The following is a 22,546-nucleotide window of genomic DNA, read 5'->3' on the forward strand; positions in this document are numbered from 1 at the left end:
TGTGTGTACATACACACACACACATATCCTAACAACCCCACACCTTTGAACAGTGGTGTATATAATTTCATATAATGATACAGTCACACTGTTTAATGCTCCTAAAATGGTGAAATTAAGATATAATCTTCTTTAATAGTCTGCTTTCTTCCTCTGAGCATCGGTGCCATCATCTTTACTTTCACCGCACGCACAAAATACTCCCGCACCCCCACCGAAGACAGAGAGTGCTCCGCGAGTCTTTAAAGAAGTCATTTTTTTAAACATACACATCAAAGTTGTGGAAGAGAGGCTTTCTTTACTGAACATCTGCCTTTGTGTTCAAGTACAATCTAGCTTTGAAAAGAGAAGGAGGGAAAGCGAAAGACATCCAAAGATCGCTTTCCCATCCACATCCCCCGCGCCGACTGGCAATACATCATTTGTATTGATGCAATATTAAATTTCAATATCGCATGTCAAAAGGTACAAAATGATAGATCATAGCCTAACTAAATGAATTATTAAAGGGGCCAGACTGCACCACGCTATCGGCTTCTCTCCCAATCAACTGTGTCTGAAAAGTACAGTTTGATACTGGCAGCATTTCAAAGCTCGAGCGATTCTCTCTCTTTGTCTCCGTCACTCTTCGCTTTATTTTCCTCAAAGTTTTTTTGTTCGTCATAATGAATCTGGATTTGTGTCACCCCCAAAATCCACCCACAATGCAAAGCTGCGTGAGCGTCGCTTCCGATTGTGTGGAATTTGTTTGTTTGTTTTCTTTTTTCCGTCCTGTTCACTCCGGAGAATGCCAAATGTTATCAGATTACTCTAATCTGTTGCTAAAGAATTTAAAAGCAGGGCTGAAATTGTTTTCAACCGCCCAAATATGTGCTTTATGGGTTTCACATCCAGTGACCTCCTTGGAAAACAAAGACTTGCAAGGATCTTGAAGCATATTGTTTTTAAGCAGTAGCTTTTGAGAGGATAAATTAATAAAATAAATAAAAAAATAAATAAAAAATAAAAGCATCAAAGTTAAAACTGTAACAAAAACCTTTTCTTTATCATCCAAAAAAAAGAATAGCTTCAGTGTTTCAGTATGGTGGTTTTGTTTTTCGACAGCTGACCACAGAGCCCTATTATTTCATTTCATAAGCTGTTGGTCACCTAAACAAGAAACAAGTACAGTATGTAATTCTGAAGTCCAATAATTATATTCAAATTTGAAAGTCAAAAACATGATGATGCGTGTGTGTGTGTGTGTGTGTGTGTGTGTGTGTGTGTGTGTTTGTGTTGGTTGTAATGATGACTCCAGTGGGATTTAATTGGAGAGTCCAGATTGTCGGACCGGTGACCCCACACAAGTCACGGCCACCATTAGCGTTCGGCTCGCATGTTAACAAACACAATCCCTTCGCCTTTTACCGTGGCGAAAATTCAATTTGAGCTCTTTGTCTGCATGCTGCCTTTGCCCTAACGATGGTCCCCATCTCTCTCTTCCTCGCTCTCTCTCCCACTTTTTCCCCTTAACCAACAGAACACAGAGGAGTCGTTAGGACCCTCTCTTCATTACTTCAAAAAACCAATCATTAGACACCAGAGTATATACGTAATTAGAAAATCACTTCCTTTGCAATCCTGGCTAAGTAGTTTACATACTGTAATTACAGGGACAAAATCAATTTTTAATCATTCTACTGATTGGGCTCATCAGCTCAGTAGGAACATTGTATCCTGCTTGTTGTGCGAAAGCAACATCTGGGCTAAAACAATTACCCTTTTGTGTTCCAAAACTATTCAGCGCAGGGCATTCTCCAGCACCCAACGGCTGCCACTAAGCCCCTGCGTAGCCATCTCTTTCTTCCTCTTTCTCTCTCCCTCCTTTCCGTTTTCTTCCTCTCTTTCTGCCCTTGACTGTTGCGCGGCGGATCGCATTTAAAGCCTTATAAATCAATACGCTATAATAAGATGCTCTTGAGAAAACGCAGCATATTGCTTTTTTAACACCTATTGTTTCCCCCCACCCTTTTTTTAGACTCCGTCGTGTTGCTTGTTGTTGTTTGCGACTCAATCAGAAAAAAGGGAACAGATTTTGTTTTGCCTGAAGAAATATCACCTTATTAATATTACGTGTTCCACTCAGCTAACAATTAGAGTAGTATTTAATGCACAAGTACAATATTCACAGAGCAAAACTGTGACTACATTTTAATTATCGTTGTTTTAAAGAAACAACATGAACAGTGCGCACGACGAACGGCGGGAGTCATGGCCATCGGCTCCGGAGAAAAGAGATGAAGAAAGAAAGAAAGATGGTTCCTAACGCGACGTATTGAACTTTGAAGTCAAAGCTTTCCCAATATGTTCCTACCCTTCGCTGCATAATAAAATGCTTTGTATTCGTGTCTATGCAATGGCGGATCGATGGGCATTAGGCCCGACTCCCTTTCTCTCACTTTGAAAACAGAGGAAATCAGATTTGGAGAAAAAAAGGGAGATGAAAAATCAGTTAAAGCATTGATCGTGCCTGCTGTATGCAAATCACATTTGCCTCTATTTTTTTGACTGATCAATAGGGTTAATTAACAGATTCGTTTTAACTGCACTTTGCGACACCGTCAACCTCAGAAATCATCCCACCGTCTCGCTGCCATCGCAGTAACGAATGACGGAGTGCGTGCGAGGGCCCATAAATCTAAAAATCCAATCCATCTATGAGCACAGGCATAACTGTAAAATATGAGCGTGCAGACAGCTCTCAGGTAGCTCTTTGAACGTCAAAGAGGAGGAACAGCAAAGACCGTCTTGAGTAGAAGATCAAGGCCCATCGGAGTTGAAAAAGCGAATATCAGCATCATCCATTTTACATGTTGTTTTAGTATTTCGTAACTCCGACAGCCAGCGTTGCATGCGTGTGGTGGCACTAGAGGTGGCATTTTTGCAATGGCTCTGGTGATGTTCTACTATTTTGGATTAATAATGGATGCTTTTTGAAATGATTATTATTCCCAAAATGCTCTTTTGTGATTTGCTTTGATGGGGAAAGCACTGGGAAGATTGCACTTACGAAAGGGGGCCGCTCATTTGGAGAGCTTTTTCCAATTATACAATTAGTCAGGAATGTAGGGCAGCAGCCTCTGTGTACCGATCACTCCGACCCTGGAAAGAGAGAGAGCTTTTGCTTTTGCTTGTCGAGTAGAGTAAATAAATTAATTATTTTTTAAAAATTAATAAAACACTGAACAGCTAGCCCAGAAAGCGGTACAGTGGGAATGCACTGTAAAAAGTGGGATTAAAAAAAAAGAAGTCCTGACCTTGCTAGTTTTGATTGCGTGCAAACACCAAAAGCGATACATTCTCTACTATTAGACAAAGTAACGGGGTCAGGCATTTCTGTTTAACTATATCTCTTTGTTTCTGAAGGACTTTTTGCTGTTACATAGGGCCGGGTTGATTGGCCAGTGTTGGCACCCAGGACCAAAAAGTCCTAATTATGCCACTGATTATATATATTTTTTTCTTTTAGATGGTGAAGAGATTTTAATTTTATCATTTGCCCTTTCCATTGTCCTCTTGCCAAAGCTGGTATAATGCCTGCTAGTTTAATATGAGTGTGGAAGAGAAAGAGAAAAAAAAAAACACAACAGCTACCATCTGCTTGCCTGTGGATTTTCTGTAATCGCTCTTTACTGATTACACTGCTGACTACATGAACCTCTTAAATAATTATCCTGCAATAAAAAATGCTAAATAATTATTATCATTAACTCCTAGCAAGACGGCTGCCACTCCAACTAATGCTGCATAAACTGTCAGAGACAGAGCGCCTATGTGCCATGTCAATCATCGGATGGTGAAAAAACGGACGATTTTTAGGATGCTTCATGAGAGAGATGAAGGTTTGATGGATAATGTCGGCCTATATTACAGATTAAACTCAAGAGCGAAGGGGTTTGTAGGCGGAAGCTATATGACACGCAAAGCGTCTTCGGGGGCTCCACAGAAGTCTGTGTTTTGTTTCTCACTTTGTTCTGCGTGTTTGATTTTGTCCTCTGGATATCGAGAAAAATGACAGACAGTGAGCAGTGCCTGACACCGGTACGCGGTTGTATGGTACATGTTCCTCTCTGAAGCCGAGCCTGTCGTGTAGGAGTTTTAGTTATGAGCGTACATATTTACAGAATTGCTTTGGACGGCACATGTTTATGATGGATCCCGTATGGCTGCCGCGAGTCATATAGAGTTCAGATTAGAGGAAAAGTCAGTGGTTTGACAGTAGCCTTAGCAACAGAATTCTAGTGTAATAGACTAGTGTAATATTCTAGTAATAGTGGTGCTAAAACAGATATCGTTGATTTATTTTTTTTTTTTCAGTTAAGTGCAAGGAATTTCATTGATCATGTCATAAACTAAAACTAACTTCTAAACCTTACCCAAAACCCCACAATGACAAAAATGGTGTAGGATTTAGTTTTAAACAATTTTCATTCAGAAATTGCTAGTAAAGTTCACAAAGAAATGGCAAGTAACTCATTAAATCGAAAACAATATTTTGAAGTAGGAAGACTGAAAAAAAAAAAATCTTATAAAACATATTCCAATAATCTTTATTTACAGCTTCATTCTTATTTTTTATAATGCAACCTTAACGTTATTGTTTGTAGGGTTTGGAGTCTGAACTGAAGTCTGAACTTTTGGCTGTGTGATTGAGTTGACCAATGAAATCAGCTGTGAGGCGGGGTTTGCATTTAAGTGGCTTTCAAAAAAAAAAAAAGATGCAAAACAAACACACCTTCAAAAAAGAGCATTAAATCAAAAAAGGCTGAAAAAGTGGTTTAGACATCGATTTTTGGTCAACATCATTATCCACGGCCTACCATTACACATCACCTTCCTTTACCGACGTTTCTCTCCATATTTTAATAAAAATGTTTCGCATTTTCAAGCTTCTAGAAAAAGGTTCTCATTGATTAGTACTTTAGCACCAAGCAATCAATTCCTACAAACCGCTCTGACCTTGTGCACAGGACGATGACCTATTGCGGATTAAGACAAAGCTTCGTTCACTGCAGGAAAGTGAAAACTGAGAAAAGAAAGATGCGAGCATCGGGACAGGAGGAGTCCGGGACAAGAAGAAAGCAGAAAACAAAGAATACGTGAGAAGCAGCGCAGCGAGACGGATGTAAAACTGAGAAGTGTAGGAGCGCTACATCCCACCCTGTGAGCTTGTTGTGGAGCCATCATCCCTTTTCATCTCTTCTCTTTTTTCGGAGGACAGAAGATGTTCGAGTAAAACGGCAGGCAGACCCAATCAGTCGAGCCCTGATACAGACAGATAATTCACCCCTCCTGTCACATGATCCCTCATCAGTCTGGGAGATGGGGATATATCGCCAGCAGCTCCCGGAATAATGGCTGCACCTGTTTACCGTGTCACCTCTGTTTGCTAATTGTCTCCTTGAGCTACATTGGGGAAGTGAATATGTCTCCTGCTTCTGACAGGCGGGCGTTTATTTGGAAAATATCATTACTTCCAGCATGATTGTTCTTTTTGCTGCTTTTTTTCTTCTTCTTTTTGTCACTTTATGCTTTTCTCTCTCTTTCTTTTTGTCTTTACTGTCTTCTCTCCAGCAGGAGGGGGGAGGAAGTGGTAAAAGTTAAATGACTATGCTTGGATACAGATTTCACATCCTGATTAGGCGAGGTGACAGCGCGCGGCTGAAAAGTTCACATCCACTTGTTTCGCTGAGGAGGGGAGCGTGACAGACATCTTTAATATCCTCCTCTTTTGGCGCCATCAATCTCCGTGCCAAGCAGTCGTACCTGCAGCCGGGCATACGAGGGAGGCGGCACAGGAAGAACACAGACAGGTTCACGCGAGGGGGTAGACAAGCGCCTGTAAACAAACTCAGCCCATGCAAGAGATTCAGCAACCATGCATTTGATTTACCTGTAATTACAACTTCAGAAAGTCGCGCCATATTCGCACAGCTAAAATGTGGCAGCTGCAAAAAGTGAAAAAAAAACTGATAATCGGTTGCTTTTTCTAATAAACTGCTACTCTTTGCAGCACTGCCTTTAAAGCAGGATGAGCGTTTGGGTTTCATTTAGGGATCAGTTGTGTGTAACTGAAGCCTATAATGTTGCTCCACACTGGTTCAGGTGCAATAAAGACACGTCCTGAGACAGACCATGAGCTCTGTATGTGGTGCAGGAGAGGAGGCCACTTTGATGATGGGGTAAAATATGATTCCTGTCCAAGGTGCCACTTTCCTGAGAACAAAACCCTCTTTTCTTCCCTCATCCGCATCATCAGCATCTGTGTCTCTGTCATCAGTGTCATTGATGCTTTTTTTGGTTTTCCTCAAAGCAAAGCAAACAGACAGAATTTCTTGTGTGATCACAAATCCAGTTTTATATAAATATATATAGATATAAATTGTATATGTATACATATACCTAATCAGGAAAAAGAAAAAAAAAGTCAAATATCTGTGTCACAACTTCACAACCATTTCTACTTTCTCTTAGACCCTTCAAATTGAACAGGCTGTTGTGAGCTGCAACAACTTTAAGAAAGCCCCTTTCCCATGAAATGAGTAACAGTGCCTTTCTTCGACAAGACACAAGCTACAAATTCAATATAGCTTTTAACTGCCCCATCCTTCAATACTAGCCTCTTTGCAAATCCTACATCACACTGTAACAGATACTGCACCTTAAACATGCACTGAAAGTGCCACAAAACCTGAAATGATTAGGAATCCGCTTATTTCTATTTAAATCCTGCTTCACAGATTCCTCACTGTAAGACCCCATATGATTGAATGCATATTCAATAAAAGCACCCACATGCTAAACACACTTGCATGGAATGACTCCATTTATTTGGCCTTTTTATTTTTGTAACCATAACAGACATGTATGTAGGCTAGTACAGAACGACCCCCCCCCCAAAAAAAAAAAGGGAACGGTAAAATCTGAAATAAATTTACAAAGTCTCAAGCGTTACCCAATCCTGCTTTGAAAGACTCCTGCTCAGCGCTAAATAAATAATCTGGACGGCATAAACTCTGTGAACTACATAACCTGACCTCCCTTTAAAGTAGCACAGAACCCTGAGAATACAGGCCTCCCAGAGAGAGAAGGAGAGGGGGATAGAGAGAGAGGGCAGCAGTGAGAGGGCAGGGGCACAGATGTGGGGCTCAAAGCGGGCCACCCCCAGAGCCAGCAAGGGGAATTCTAATCACCCTGTAGTATTTCAATAGAGTGCCAAGATGAACACACTCGCTCACATGTATACACACACACACACGCAAACAGATACACAGTCACACACACACACACACACACACGCACACACACATTCACATACTCAAAGGCATGCTTGCCTTAAGTCACATTCTAAATTGGATCCCAGGAGCTTTTTCTCTACCTTGTTCACCAAAGGCATTGTGTATGTTTTCTGAGTACTCAGCATATGCTGGGTAACCTGAGAGCTCTTTAGCACACACACACAAACATATTGTTTCCAGAAGTAGTAGTTGATGTGTCTTTTTTTTTTCTTTTCCTAAAGGTATTTCCCATTAGGAGCTTAATTAAATTCAAAACACCGCAGATATATCTATTATGTCTAAACTTAAAAAATAAATAAATCAATCAATAAATAAATAAACGCCCACCTGAGATGAAACCATGAAACCAGACTGTGTTTGCATGCTTATTATATTGTTTTTGTTTTTTTTCCTATGAAATTTTAAGAAGATTCTCCAAAATGCGTTCCTCCATAATATCATGCACAGATGATTGATGACTGACAATGATATCCTACAGTTTTGTTTTATTAAAACTTATTGTGGGATGCCAAAAATTCCTCAAACTGCACTGCTTAGAGCTTAAACATATTATTAACATAGATTTTCACCTGCCATCTATACATTTTACAGCTCTTTGAATCAAGCATTTTCTTAATTTTAGAATATGTTTTCTTTTTCTTTCCATTACACTGGATAGTATAAAAGCCACAGGAAATGAAAGGGAGAAAAGTGGAATTTGGAGCCAAATTCGAACTTGGATCGCCCGCAAAACATGTCAGAGCATGTGCGCTACCTGCCACAGTCTCCAGTAAATGAAGAGAAGACTCCTGAGAATTAAAAGAAATTATGCTCTCAGTTACCTAGTCACAATATTTACCTGTTAAAGGACCATTTTTAAAGGACTCAACAGAGAGATCATGGAACAACACTGTCTGTCAGAGCGGCAAAATGGTAAAAGTAATAGCGAAACCAGTGAAGTGTTGACTTTACAAAGGATATGAGGAAAAAACAGATCCCCTCTCCCACCCCCTCTTCATCACTATCTCTCTCTCTCTCTCTCTCTCTCTCTCTCTCTCTCTTTCTCTCTCTCGCTCTCTCCGGCTGGCAGCCGAAGTTAACATTTTCAGAGAGAATATTCCTCCCTCCAATAGTGGAGCGTAATTCATTTTCCATCTCTGTTCATTAATCATTGTTAAAATTAGTGATCCATTTCTTCCACTCTGCCATCTGCACTCAGCTTCGTTACAAACATGACACCTTCCCGCATAATAAAAGCTGACAGGCAAGAGGATGCCTTTCCAAATAGCTTTCTGCATATGTGCACCTCTACAACTGATGCTGTTGTCAAGACAGAAGTAGGTTATTTAAGCTCCCCACTTTAGCAACGCACAGACATAACCGCAAACATACACACGTCTTGCACACGCACACGATCATGCTCCGACAACAGAGCACATATTTACATTAAATGGCGAATGGATAACATTCGCAGATTCCAACATACCAAGTTTCTTAGTTTGTTTCTTTCGCTCACTCTCTGCTTTATGCAGGTGCGCTTGCACGCTCGCAAACATAATCTTATCTGGAATGTGCTCAAATCTGCAAAGAAAAAAAAACACACACACAGAAAGCTAAGCTATTGTCCTTATGACAAGTAAAGTTATGAAATATCAGTCTTTAACACAGTCATTAGCGCCAAGACAACAAAGAACCTGTTGTGAGTTAATGTGCTGTTTACGTCCTCTGGAGTTTTATTTCACCTTTCTTTAACACATGCTTGTTGTTTGTCCACCAGGCCTTGAGAAAAAATAGGCCTTGGCCCTCACCCGCAGCGTGTGTATGTGTGTGCGTGTGTGTAATAGGATTCTCATTTATTGCATTCTCATTTCTCACACATGGGAGACAGAGCTTTGACCTTCTCTAGGAAAATAATAATGATAATGATGATGATAATAATAAATACATTATATTATACAAAACACATAATAAATACAACATATATTTAATACTCACACCTACTCTTGACTGGTATTTGTCCTGGATATTACTAGCAGAGTCTCCTATTCTCCAAGCAGGTGGAGACAGAGAATCGCTTGCTTGGTAAATGAAAGGCTGCGTAATGTATAGAAGCCCGTTTCTCCACCAGAGTAAAAAAATAAAAAGGTAATTGTGACCATTTTAAGATAAGAAATAAATTCACAATACTGAGAAATATCTACAAATATGTGATATAAATTCACAATAACTAGAAATAAAGTAAAAATTTTAACACTTTAGAATAGGAACCAATTATCGTTATTAATTAGTTGCTTAGTAGCATGCCTATGGATAACATATTGGCTGTTTATTAGTACTTATAAAGCACATATTCTGCATGACCATATTCTACATCCCTAATCCTACCCAATACCTAAACATATAAGAAGTTTATCGAGGCGAAAGTTGTAGTTAATGGTTTGGACCTTAAAAGTGTGACCATAAAAACTGTTAGATATACAGTCACAATTATGAGAAATAATTACATTTGCAAAATATAAAGTCAATTATGAAAAATAAAGTAACAACTGTGAGATATAAAGTCAAGATCCGGTGAATAAAATCGAAATTGTGAGTTATAAAGTCACACTTGTGAGATATGAAGTCACAATTATGAGCAGTTGTTACAATTGTGACATTTAACCTGTTAACTGTCACTGGCCCACCGGTGGGCCCACTTGTGTTTTAAAGTCACAATTACAAGAAATAGTTATAATTGTGAAATATAGTTACAATTATTAAAAAAATAAATAAAGTCACATTTATGACAAATAAAGTCACAGTTGTGAGGCAGAACGTAATAACGTAATGTGATATATAAAGTCCAAATGATGAGATATAGCCTTAATTCTGAGACTTCTTTTCTTATAATTGCGACTTTACATCTGACAATTGTGAGAAATAAAGTCACAACTACTGTTAGATTTTTTACTATGAGGTGGGAATGGGCATCCATATGTCTGTGTTTCTGTGACGTATGTTAGGATGCTTACGTGTTGGCGGAATTTGGGTACCAAATGTGTAAATATACGAGTGGACTGTGTTATTGACAAGTGACTAAGTGTGTGTGCGCGTTGGTGAGTGTTTAGTGTCTTTGTTGGCGAGGAGAGGAGGGTCGTGCTGATATAATGAGCAGCTTGGAGCAGATGACGCTCCGACTCCATCCCTCCAGATCCAGACCAGAAGCCTGTGTTTGCTTTTCAGCAGGCCGGGGCTCCAGTCTCTCCGCTCCCCCTTCCATCCCAGTCGAGTCCAAGGCTTCACGCTAGGCCTCCCAGGAGCCCTTGGCCCAAACCATTAATCTATATAATGCCCTCAAAGAGCGAGCTTTTTCACACCACCGAGAGCCAAGCCGAAACAAGGGCAACGGCTACACCGTCGAGTCAGCTGTTCGCCCTGCTGTCAACATACACACACACACATATAGACACAACACGACAGCCACAAATAAACGATTCAACTTATAAACTTATCTGAAGGACCGTAAACAAGAAGAAACCTTGAATCGTGTACAATGCCCGTGAAAAAACCCGCAAGTCAAAGCCAGTCAGCAGATGGGGCAGCAGCTAAATCGTGTTGACATTCACCCTCAACATGACCAAGAGAACGCCAGAGCTTCAGCAGTTTCCCCTATCTGCTAATTTGGTTTTCCTTGACCCTGACGCACACACCAAAACACACATCTCAACACTTCCATTCACAGCGCACACGCAGACATGTTTAATTTGAGGTTCTCACCACAATGTTTAATTTCAGGTTCTCACCACATCTGAATTACAGAAAAACTGAAGGTGGACAGAGGCCAGGCCCCGCCAGACTGATTAGCATCATTTAAGAAAGTGCGCAGCGCCGAGAAGACCGCCCAGCCTACAAGATGGGTGGCCTCTCCCAGCACTAGAAGTCAATACCTAGTAAACTCATTTGAATTGAACAGAGTGAAAAAGCACTCCAACACCCGGGCCACTGCATACATTTCCCCTCTCCCCCTCGCAAACAAAAGGAGTTAAAAGTTTGCCTTTTAATTTTTCGTCAGACTGAATAAACAGCGCTGATGAAATCTGTAATGAATGTAATTGTAACCACCTATACAATTGCAATCTGCTGGATAAGAGAGCGAGACAAAAACGGAGGGAGAGAAATCTCAGGCGCAGCACAGGCTGGGAAAGTGGAACAGATAGTAGAGTTTATATTTGAAAGAAAAAAAAAAGTATGAGCGAGTGAGCGAGAGAATCAAATGGCTTAGGCTGGTCAGCTGCTTGCCACATGGTAGAACTAACAAGAACTGAAGTTACAATGATTCCAGCCTGGCTTGAATGTCCTTACTCCCCTCTCTTACAACTCTCTCACTCTTTCCAAAACAGTGGGACCGACTCCGACTCGAACCTGGGTGCTTCTTAACACTTTAACCTTGACCTGGACGTCAGGTCTTTCGCTTCTCTTCTTCCGCCGAGAGAATAAAAGAGAAAAGCGAAGGTCTTTTTGTGATGACAGCCGGTGCTACCCTAGGATTAGAATAGCCCCTATCATTCCAAAGCAAGAGTGCCATATTAAAGTCTTCCACATTTGCGAAATTGCAAACAGATGCAACTCAAGTACCTGCAAATAATCTGCCAAGACCAATTTCAAAAGGGAGATTTCCAAATATGTGGAAGTCATTAGGACGCGCATTATTTTTGCGATGAGCAGGAGGCTGGAGCCGGTCTAGAGGCAGATGGGTGCTGCTTTTATTTAGCCAGAAAAAAGGGCTACGTGTTGTTCCATCATAAATGAAGATATATAATGCCAACAAAACAATTATACCCCAAATATTGATGATTCAAAGACAACAAAAGAATGTACGGTTTCCTTTTATCGTTACCGACCACAATCTTTCATCTTTCTCTTTCCTTCTTCATGTTTCGCTATTCACTTCTGATAACACGAAACTCAAAGAGATCTAACAGTGATGTAAAGAGAAAATATTAAAGGTAAAATGCTTCAGATATCTGATTTATAACTGCTGTTGTTTTCTTTGTTCCTGCTCTTTAAGAAACTGAATCGGTTCCTCTTGTTGACTCCCTCTATCTCTCGTTTTATGTATCAGTCTTTCCTGTGTTCTCCAAATAGCGTTTTACCTCTGCATGCCTGTGCCGCATTCTCTAATTAAAAATGATTTTACCACCAAGCACTGCGACAGACTTCATTAGGATGTGTGTCGAACAGCCTCTCTGCTTCATACTGCATGGGATATCCCAGTCACATGCATGTTATTCTCTATTATTCTGTTTCTTGACGTGTTCTCACATTAATTAAACAAATATTTCAATGGAATTAAAAAGTTTGATTAATTGATCAAATGTTATTTTGCATTTTTAGCCTCTTGAAAATGGTGCTCAAATTCAGCCTATAAACAGTATTCAGTAAAATTCATTAACCAGTAGATCACATTTCAGGCTTCACCCCCACAACTAGTGAGTGCATGTGTACCAGTTTGTAAATGCTTTGTTCTCAAGAAGAATTGAGAAATCAAGACTGAATGTTAAAGGCATAGTTCACCAAAAAAATGAAAATTCACCCTCATGTTGTTCTAAATGACTTTCTTTCCTGTGCGGAACATAAAAGATTATATTTATGGGCCCCACTGACTTTCACTGTATGGACAAAAAAATAAATAATAAATAAATAAATAAATAAATATATATATATATATATACAGTGGGTACGGAAAGTATTCAGACCCCCTTAAATTTTTCACTCTTTGTTATATTGCAGCCATTTGCTAAATGGCTACATAATACCATTCAAACATTTGTGTTTGATTTCTTTTAAGATTTGTTTTTAATGTTTTTGAAAGAAGTCTCTTATGCTAACCAACAATGCATTTGTCTGATCAGCAATACAGTAAAACACGTTTATATTTTACATATTGTAAAATATTATTAATTTAAAATAACTGTTTTCAATTTTAAAATATAATAAAATGTAATTTATTTGTGTGATGGAAAGCTACATTTTCAGCAGCCATTGCTCCAGTCTTCAGTGTCACATGATCCTTCAGAAATCATGCTGATTTGGTGCTGAAGAAACATTTATTTCTGTCAATGTTAAAAGCTGTGCTGCCTAATATTTTTTGTGGAAACCATGAGTGTTTTAGGATTTTGATGAACAGAAAGTTCAAAAGAACAACATTTATTTGAAATCTTTCGAAACATTATAAATGAGTTTACTGTCAATTTTGATCAATTGAATCCATCCTTGCTGAATAAAAGTATTAATTTATTCCATCTTACTCACCCCAAACTTTTGAACTGTAGTGTATATACAGAGACATTCTTCAAAATATTTTCTTTTGTGTTTCACACAAGAAAGTCATACAGGTTTGGAACGGCATGAGGGTGAGTAAATGATGAAATAATTTTCCTTTTTGGGTTGAACTATCCATTTAACTGGTGAGGAATTGAAGAATGCAAAATGCCGTTTTTATCTCCCTCTTTCTCACTGCACCGTCCATATTCGTTTTCTGTCTCAATGTGGCTGGCAAAAAAATAAAATTCTATAATTGAGCGGTACGGAACATGTGCCCTCCCCGCTCCAAGATGACAGATGGATTATAAAAACTTCAAAGGCGAGCATTTGGAGCACCAAGGGAGAGATGGTAGGTATTTGAACTATCATTCTTTACCCAGGAGACAATGGCTGCCTGACACGGCGTATACATCAAGAAATAGTGCAACCACATAGACATAATCTCCCTCTCTTGCTCTCTCTCCCTCCCTCCCTCCCTCTCTCTCTGCGATACATTAAACATCCTGTTATGAGTAACTTTCAGTCAGGCACAAAAAGGCTAAGGAGGGTTTGTAAGATTAAAAACAGTTCACGGCGCACACACCATTCGGAAGACCTTCGTAACTGCTATATAATGTGACATACACAGGCATAAACAGCAAATTAACTTGTCATCCACAGCGAGAAGTCACTGAATGTTGTATTAGTTTTAGAGTCTATTTAATGAAACGCTACACTCATGAAGGCTATAGCTAGAGGAGCATTTGCCCCCATGAATGAATCCAGCAGCCAGTGAAAGAGAGGTAGTGCTATCCGTTTCTCTCATCCTCTGCCGTGCTTTAGATATGGTTGTGATCTATTAAAAAAACATGGCCATCTGTCCAACTTCCTTCAGCACAGAGGCAGCCTATGGGCAAACTACTTTTAATAATATAGAGACAAGATGTGGGAATGCCACCATGCATACCTAATGAGAAGATCTAGATCCCCTGCTGCAAATCACTACTGATTCTTATCCAAATCTGCCCCGGTGTGAACTTACTTGCTTTTGTTGCTGGTTGAAAACACACACACACTTGCACTAGAACACAATCTCATTTGTTCTGTGACTGTCGACTTTCGGCTTTAAGGATTCGTCTGCAGGATCTAGACAGTAGAAGTGAATTCTCAGTTGTTTTCTTAAGATTTCAATTCACTTCCTTCCAGTTAATTGGCACTTATGGGCCTTTTTATGAGACACTTTGCTTAAAAATGAAATAAAGATATAAAGCAACACTGTACATAGACAAAAACAGTCTGAAGAAAAAAAAAAAAAACATTCTACACAAATATTTGATAAAGCATACCTGAAATCCAGACACGGCCCACTGAAGCAGTCACACTTATTCATTCTTGATTTATAAAGCTGGTCGACACTAAGCTTTGAGTTTGTGCTAAGAGGGCTGCCCTTTGACCTTTAGGATAACCCAAGTTTGTTTGTGTTTCTGTATGAATGCGTGTGGCTTCTGCAGTGGAGCGTGTAGTAATGCTTTTCTCCGACTGGTCACCTTTTCAGTGTCCATCAGGATTTCCTCACTAATCCCAATGGATTATCCTATCAGTGCTTAAAGCATGTTTATGTGTAATGGAATCCATCTTTCTTGTTTCATCTCACTCCCTGCTCCTCCCTCTGCAGAGTAATGAATACAATGTAGATATCTGTGATTATAAAGTATTTTTAATGAACATATATAAATCTATCTATCTATCTATCTACCTACCTACCTACCTACCTACCTTTTCAAATATATATTACATGAAAAACATTATATATATATATATATATATATATATATATATATAACAGATGCATTATTACAGTTATAACTAATTACCTAGTAACTACTAAATAACCAGTTAATGATGTTTGTTAGTTAATAGATGTATTATTACAGTTTTAAATATTATGGAAATAAATACATTAATGATGAAAAGTTAGGGTTGGTAAGATTTTTAATATTTTTGAAAGAAGTCTCTCTTGCTCACCAAGGCTGCATTTATTTGATCAAAAATACAGTGAAGAACAGTAATATTGTGAAATATTATATTTTAAAATGAATTATATAACTATATTTAAACATTTTCTTGGGTGTCACATGATCTTTCAGAAATCATTCTAATATGCTAATTTGCTGCACAAGAAAAAAACACTATTATCAATGTTGAAAAGTTATGCTGCTTAATATTTTGGTTGATTTTTTTATATATTTTTTTTGGATTCTTTGATGAATGGAAAGTTCAAGTGCATTTATTTGAAAACAATGTTCATGTCTTACCTGTCAACTTTTGATTAATTTAATGTGCCCTTGCTAAAGAAAAGTATCCATTTCTTTACATATAATATTTTTATATTTTAACTGACACCATCGAGAACTAATGCTTCTGATAATCGGCCAAGCGGGCACAAAATGGCCAAATATCTGCCAACGTATAAATCATTTACCGGCTGTGATCAACAAATCTCGACATATAGATCTTTGTTTTGTTAAACCCATGTATTTGTCATAAATGGTGCTATAGTGAGTTTTTGCAACACACCCTCTCCAAAAGCAAGAATCCAGGTGCAATCTTTTACCTTTAGCTTCTCAGCTCCTCTCGAACACCTGCTCTATTCCTCCACACAGTCCCACGATGCTGTCTTCTCTCTCTTCCTAGGCTTGGAGGTGTGCAGTAACCTCCCCTTTGCTCATAACCAACTGACTACAGTGTTTGATTAAAAGCGCATTTGGACGGTAGAGAAAGAACCCGACCTGGCCTCCATAATTAAGATCACTTCCGAGATTATTCACGACAACAAAAGTGGAAAAAGCGGGGATCCGGCAGCCAAGGCGAGGGGATGAAACAGAGGAGCATGGGATGGGGCAGACCCCTTGTGTGCCTTGATCAAACATCCAGTCGAGGGGAGACGGACCCCCACGGCTCCCATCGCACAAGTCCTTCTCTGGGATACAAATAGATCCCGCTCCACATATCAGTAGGTGATATATTCAGTACACGCCGGCATTTCACACACGTACACGCACGGCAATTTCACAATAAATCCCAAATTAGAGGGAAAGAAATAACAAAGTCCTCCCAAATAAAGGCGCTAACACACAGACACATAGCACAGGAGCCAACAAACATTTTCGTATGCAATAACGCAAATACACACACTCCATTTTGGAGTAACAATGCTGCAGGTGCTGTTCAAGTCTAATGAAGACAAATAAACGTGCGAGAGTGCCTAGAAGTCACATAATAACAAATAAAGATCAATACTTCTCAGAGGAGAATTATTAGCCAGCTTTGTGAGTTTTAGCCAAAAGCCTCTGGGTGTGATTTGTTCTGTCTCACTCATAACTTCCCTTTTTCACATCAGACACAGAAACCCCACATCACATTTCTCTTTCTCTCCTTCTCTCGTGCGCGCTCTGCTATGGCTGTGGTTAGGGCACTCACTGAGGCGTTGCGAGTTAAGTGGCCTGCCTAGAGGGAGAGTGGAGCTACGCCGTGGCCCACCTGGGCCTTGATCCCGAGACCCCTGTGGTCAGAGGTCCATCTCCTTAACCGTTCCTCGGCGATGCTTCGCATTACCACGGCCGTCCACAGCCTCCAAACCCAGCGCGGGAAGCCATTAATATAATCACAGGGATGTAGTGTGCGCCGGAGAGCCCCGAGGCTACGGCAATCAGTGGGGCTGAGTGAGGGCTAAGAGAGACTGAGGGGAGAGAGAGAGAGAGAGGAAGAAAAATATATAAACCGAGGAGAAAATCTCACATAGCTTCCACGTTCTGCGCGCACTGAAACAGGATCGCGTCGGATCATCATTCCTGGAGACGCGGGACAAGAGGGGGGCTGAGGTTTGCACTTTAAAGGGGACCTCCCACGACGGAAAGTGGGAGAGCGAGGATCGGGGGAAGGGGGGTATCATGAATCTTTTCTGCCCAACCTTAAGTCTCTCTAGTTAGTTGATCTAACGATGACTGGTCACAGTACCATCATCATGCAAATTTAAACAGAGATGATCTTTTAGCCGCCTGATGAGGGGGCCACACATACAGGAAAAGTGTTAATGATCAACAGCAGACCACAGGCCCCTTCCTCTGCGCCGATCACGTCATCGCCGGCTCGACTTGTTATGAAAGTCGCTCTCGCTCTGAAACAGCCGATATCCATAACATTCTGATTAGCGTCATGAAATTAATTCACCCTTAAGCATCTTAGCGAAATCCAACCCACATTTATGTATAAAAGTCCAAACTATAAATATCGTGTTTATATTTAAAAAAGCACACGGAAATGTATTTTACACCGTTTATGGAAAACACACAGCACCCTTTCAGATGCAAGCAGGAAACAAAATGCCATCTTGTTTCCTCAGACACAAAAGTACACTTCCAGTGATGTTCTGAATTGTTTAACTCCAAAAATGCATTTTTTTCTACAACAAACAGGTTAAAAGGTAACCCTTGTACTCGTTCGTTTGACCTCTGGAAGTTACGAAGGATGCTGGCAGTTGATCTGACACAAAGAAGTCATGCGTAAAAACTTCCAGAAGTGTAACTGAACTCGAAGCTGTCCTTTCTGAACATGCCTTCCATATTTTTTTCCAGCCTCCAGCCGTGTGGGTTTGGAGTGGATTGGATCGTCCACATTACCACAGGCTGATCAATACTGACAGCCTTATTTACAAAAACGTGGGGAAGAGTAACAAGGCAAGTTACCCCACACTCTCTCCTTCACTCACTTAACTTAGCTTTCTCCCAATTACAACGATTGGCACAGACGCCATAACAAAAGAGATGAAACGGGCAACTTAAGAGACAGACAACAACACTTCGTGATCAAGACTGAAAAAAGGGAGCAGGCGAGAGAACAAAAACAATAACAGACAAGAAAGGGGGAGAGGGAAAAGAAGCTGATTTGTGAAAATCGGCGGAGATTGTGGGAGATGTGTTATGGGTACACGTCAGCAGGAGGGGAGAAACACATCTTAAGACTTAAAAGGTGTGTAAAGTAAGCTGAGCATCGGGGGAATTCTCTCTGAGAGCCCCTTTAAAATTCACCTCTGTATTAATGCAGATAAATAAAGGCAAATTCCCCAAAGTAAATACGGTTTAACTCTCACCTTCAGCAAGAGTTACTTAAAGTGCTTCTCACAGGACTGACAGCCCTCTACAAACAAAGCAACCAGGTGGCTGATTGGATGTGTATATATGTCTACAGGATTTAAACAATGCAATTATTCCCATACAAAAGATGGTATACCCTCCACCACAAACACGATAGTAACACAAAATGTATGCTTTTATTATCTTATATTACATTTCAATAACATTCAAACATTTCAATTAAAGGGGGGTGGGGGTCTGTGTGGCTAACTTTTGTATGAAAAAATACCAAATAAATAAATACATTTAATTATTATTAATAATAATAATAATAATAATTAGTGTTGGGCAACGATTAATCGCGATTAATCGCATCCAAAATAAAAGTTTTTGTGTACATAATATATGTGTGTGTACTGTGTATATTTATTATGTATATATAAATGCATATGCATGTATATATTTAAGAAAAAAATGTATGCTTGTATATTAAATATATTTATATATAATATAAATTATATGAATATAAATATATACATGTAAATATGTTCTACATATATACTGTATGTGTGTGTCTTTATATATACATAATAAATATACACAGTACACACACATATATTATGTACACAAACACTTTTATTTTGGATTAATCACTCATTGCCCAGCACCACTACTACTACGTCTAATAATAATAATAATAATAATAATAATAATAATAAAACCCAATTTGTCATCTATTAAATGTGTGATATTCTCCTAAATTCTAAAAGTGTTGACCCTCTGAAATTGGGCTTGGCCTTAACCTTGGACAGAAATGGGCAGATATACAAATACTTACATACTTAATATTTGTTCTGGGGGAAAAATGTAGGAAGGTCTGCATACTCATATGACACTGGGGGTCTGAAGATGTGGCAGTGCTAGTATGGCTAGAAGGGTGTGGGGTGGTTAACTGTCACAGAGGGGCATGTGTTCAAAGCCTGGAACGCTCATTAGCATTCGGACCTATTTATTTACTTTAAGATCGCCAGAAAAACAGTAAAACCCTATTAGAGCTTTTGGAGGAGGGAAATGTGGTGTTTTAAAAGTTCTAGGTTGCATGGTGTTTAAAGTCGCTAAATATTTGCAAAGAGCCATTTGGGTGAAAGATGCATTCATATTTAGAAATATAAAACTGTAAAATGTCAACTAAAGCACTGAGAAAATAAGTAAAAGATGCTCAGTGTATTTATAAAATCAATCATTAATTTAAAAAAAAAATCACCATTAAAATAATTATTATTATTTTGAATGGTTTAAAGTATATTAATTGTGAAAGAAATTCCAATATTAAGGTCAGGTATTGAATGATACGGCCCTGATGTGACCATGATTTAGTTCAAAGTAGCAGGACAGACGTGCAGAGGCATTAAAGAGCTTTGCAAACAGGCAGTCATGTCCCTAACTGATATCAAGCGGCAGTTATCAGCACTGCCACACACAGATCTCTCACAGCCTGTTCAAGAGCACAGCACAGATATGTTAAATACATCACCCTCTCTCTCTTTCAACATCTCTCTCTCTCCCTCTCTTTCCCAGTGCCAGTGCTTCCCTCTTTCCCCTCCGTATGCCATCTCTCTCTCTCTCTCTCTCTCTCTCTCTCTCTGGTTAGGAGCTGCTAATTCACAGGGTCTGATCTGTCTGTAAGGCTGGAGACGCCAATGCTATCATTATCAGCCAATTCAGCCAGCCGTTAAATGGAGGAATCAGGAGACATTTGCTCTCCTCCACTATCGCAATGACATCATTACCGGGAGAATCAACAGCACAAGCACTCTGACCGTGTGTTAGTGTGACTGTGTGAGTGTGTGCGTGAGCATGTGTGTGTGTGTGTGGTGTGTGTAAAACATAAAAGGGTCGTATTCAGGGGAAATTAGGGGGGAGTAAAAATAACATGAGCCTACCTGTGAGATACCAAGGACCCCGGACACACTGTCAGCTGAAAGTTCCCAAGTGCAGAGCATGGAGAAACAAAAAAAAAAGAGGGAGAGAGGGAGAAGGAAAAGGAGAGAGTGAGTGAAAGAGTCGTTTGCACATACAGGGTAAATGGCAGCTCGCCGCTAGCTGTGGTACTACTTTTTTTTTTCCCGCACCCTCCCTCCCTCTTTTTCTGTCTCCTTTTGCCGCCCCTCTCCAACATTGCGCTAATAGCCACCTGTGAACCAAGCAGCCATATGATCCACTCCCAGGCCTCTGGAGTGGAGTCACCTCTGTGTTTTTCAGCCCCCTCCTCCAATGATAAATCATCATCGTTTAGCTAATATCCGTTTTTAACCTCTCTCCCTGATTAACAACACTCTTCCCCCCTGGATACAAACCACTCCTGCTACAGTGCAGCTAAATAGCTCGCCTCTTTTCCTTTTTTTCCCCCTCCCTTCGCTCTCTTTTCCGTATTCCTTTGCTCTCGGTTTCTCTTTCCTTCACTTTTTAAATTATAGGTCCTTCAAAGATAGGACAAATAACAATTCATTAACCATGACTGTCACGTCTGTTCGAAAGGGTCACTATCAGCATTTTAACCTTCAACTGCTCAAGAACAGGAAGAAAAGACACACGCATTTTAATTAACCAATAAAAACAATCCTAAGTCGCAAATAAGCACGAAACAGATGTTATGGATTATAAAGTGTCTGGAAACACATAAATATACTTGTGTAAAAGCGTTGCGGTGATTATGCACACACAGCTACAGAGATGAAAAATAAATAAAATAACACATTGCGCTTTTGATACGGCACCCCTAGTGGCGGAGGCAAGAGAGAAATTCAGTCCGCGCAGATCTGACTGGAAATTGTCAAAATATTTGCAGCAAAGGAATTCCGACATGCGAGCGGCTTGGGCTCCCCTACAAAGGACCTATCTTCCCTGAGTAACAAGTGGAGGGAATGAGTGCCGACAGAGAAGCTAAAATCCCTCAGGCTAAAGAAATCCAGCTATTGTAGTAATAACCCCCGAGACCTAGCTGAGTATGTACAGCTTTCAGAGGTACTTCTCATCCTATTTGTAGCCCCGCCAGTGATGTATGTGCGCGTGCGTGTGCGTACTGGTAAGTGACGGTGTGTACATAACGTAGGTCACTTCACTGCTCATGCACTCCTTTAAACAGGCTCTTTTTTTCCCATGTTCTCTTTCATTTTATTATTTATTTATATATATTTTTATTTTTTTATTTTATTTTAGACAAGTGCAACTTCCCACCACAAATACTCGCTGGGGTTTGCCTATAATACTATAATGTATTTTTTCATCTCTCTTCTCATTTTTTTTTTCCTTTTTTGTTCCACAAGGCAAGTTTCATTAAAGATCCAATTATGCAAATCAGGTCCTGAAGAGCCAGTTGAATATGCAGTATAATAGTGTACCGTAATAGTTCAACACAATATACTGCATCTGAGGCAGATTTACGAGGCAACATAACTGCTACGCCTCCGTCCTTTGGAGAAGACCTCTTGATCATAATTAAAGGTGCAGGGTCCCTCTTTACTTCTCAGTGGCGTCCATTTAAACCAGGCCACCCTCCAGGGGGCTGCAGTCCCTCACACTCAGGGGTGGCTTGTGCACCCGTTGGGGTCATGACCTGGAAACAGTTCAAGGGTAGGCGTTGTTAAACTCCCCCAATTATCTGGAGACATCTTGTAACAGAGATGCCCTCCGCTTCAACAGTGGACCACCCAGCCATCAGAGGTATCTGCCACTATTTTTGGTGCCTGTGCAGCACTGCAAATATTTACCACTATTTTAAGAGCTTGGATTAGAATGCAAAACAACATAATAGCA

General features: G+C 39.9%; 1 protein-coding gene across 3 annotated transcripts in view; it reads right to left on the minus strand.

The window, feature by feature from the left end:
* The window catches only part of LOC107696660 (zinc finger protein 536-like), a 199,813-nt gene that overhangs the window by 164,678 nt on the left and 12,589 nt on the right, over positions 1-22,546 (minus strand). The window contains exon 2 of one of the 3 annotated variants that reach the window (XM_016497116.1): positions 20,674-20,708. The exons of the other annotated variants lie outside the window; for them this stretch is intronic. The gene's annotated coding sequence lies outside the window, so the exon portion shown is untranslated. The remainder of the gene's footprint in view (positions 1-20,673; positions 20,709-22,546) is intronic. 3 annotated transcript variants of the gene reach the window in all.

This window comes from Sinocyclocheilus anshuiensis, unplaced genomic scaffold (genome assembly GCF_001515605.1).
Source record: "Sinocyclocheilus anshuiensis isolate Anshui unplaced genomic scaffold, SAMN03320099.WGS_v1.1 scaffold502, whole genome shotgun sequence".
Classification (NCBI taxonomy): Eukaryota; Metazoa; Chordata; class Actinopteri; order Cypriniformes; family Cyprinidae; genus Sinocyclocheilus; species Sinocyclocheilus anshuiensis.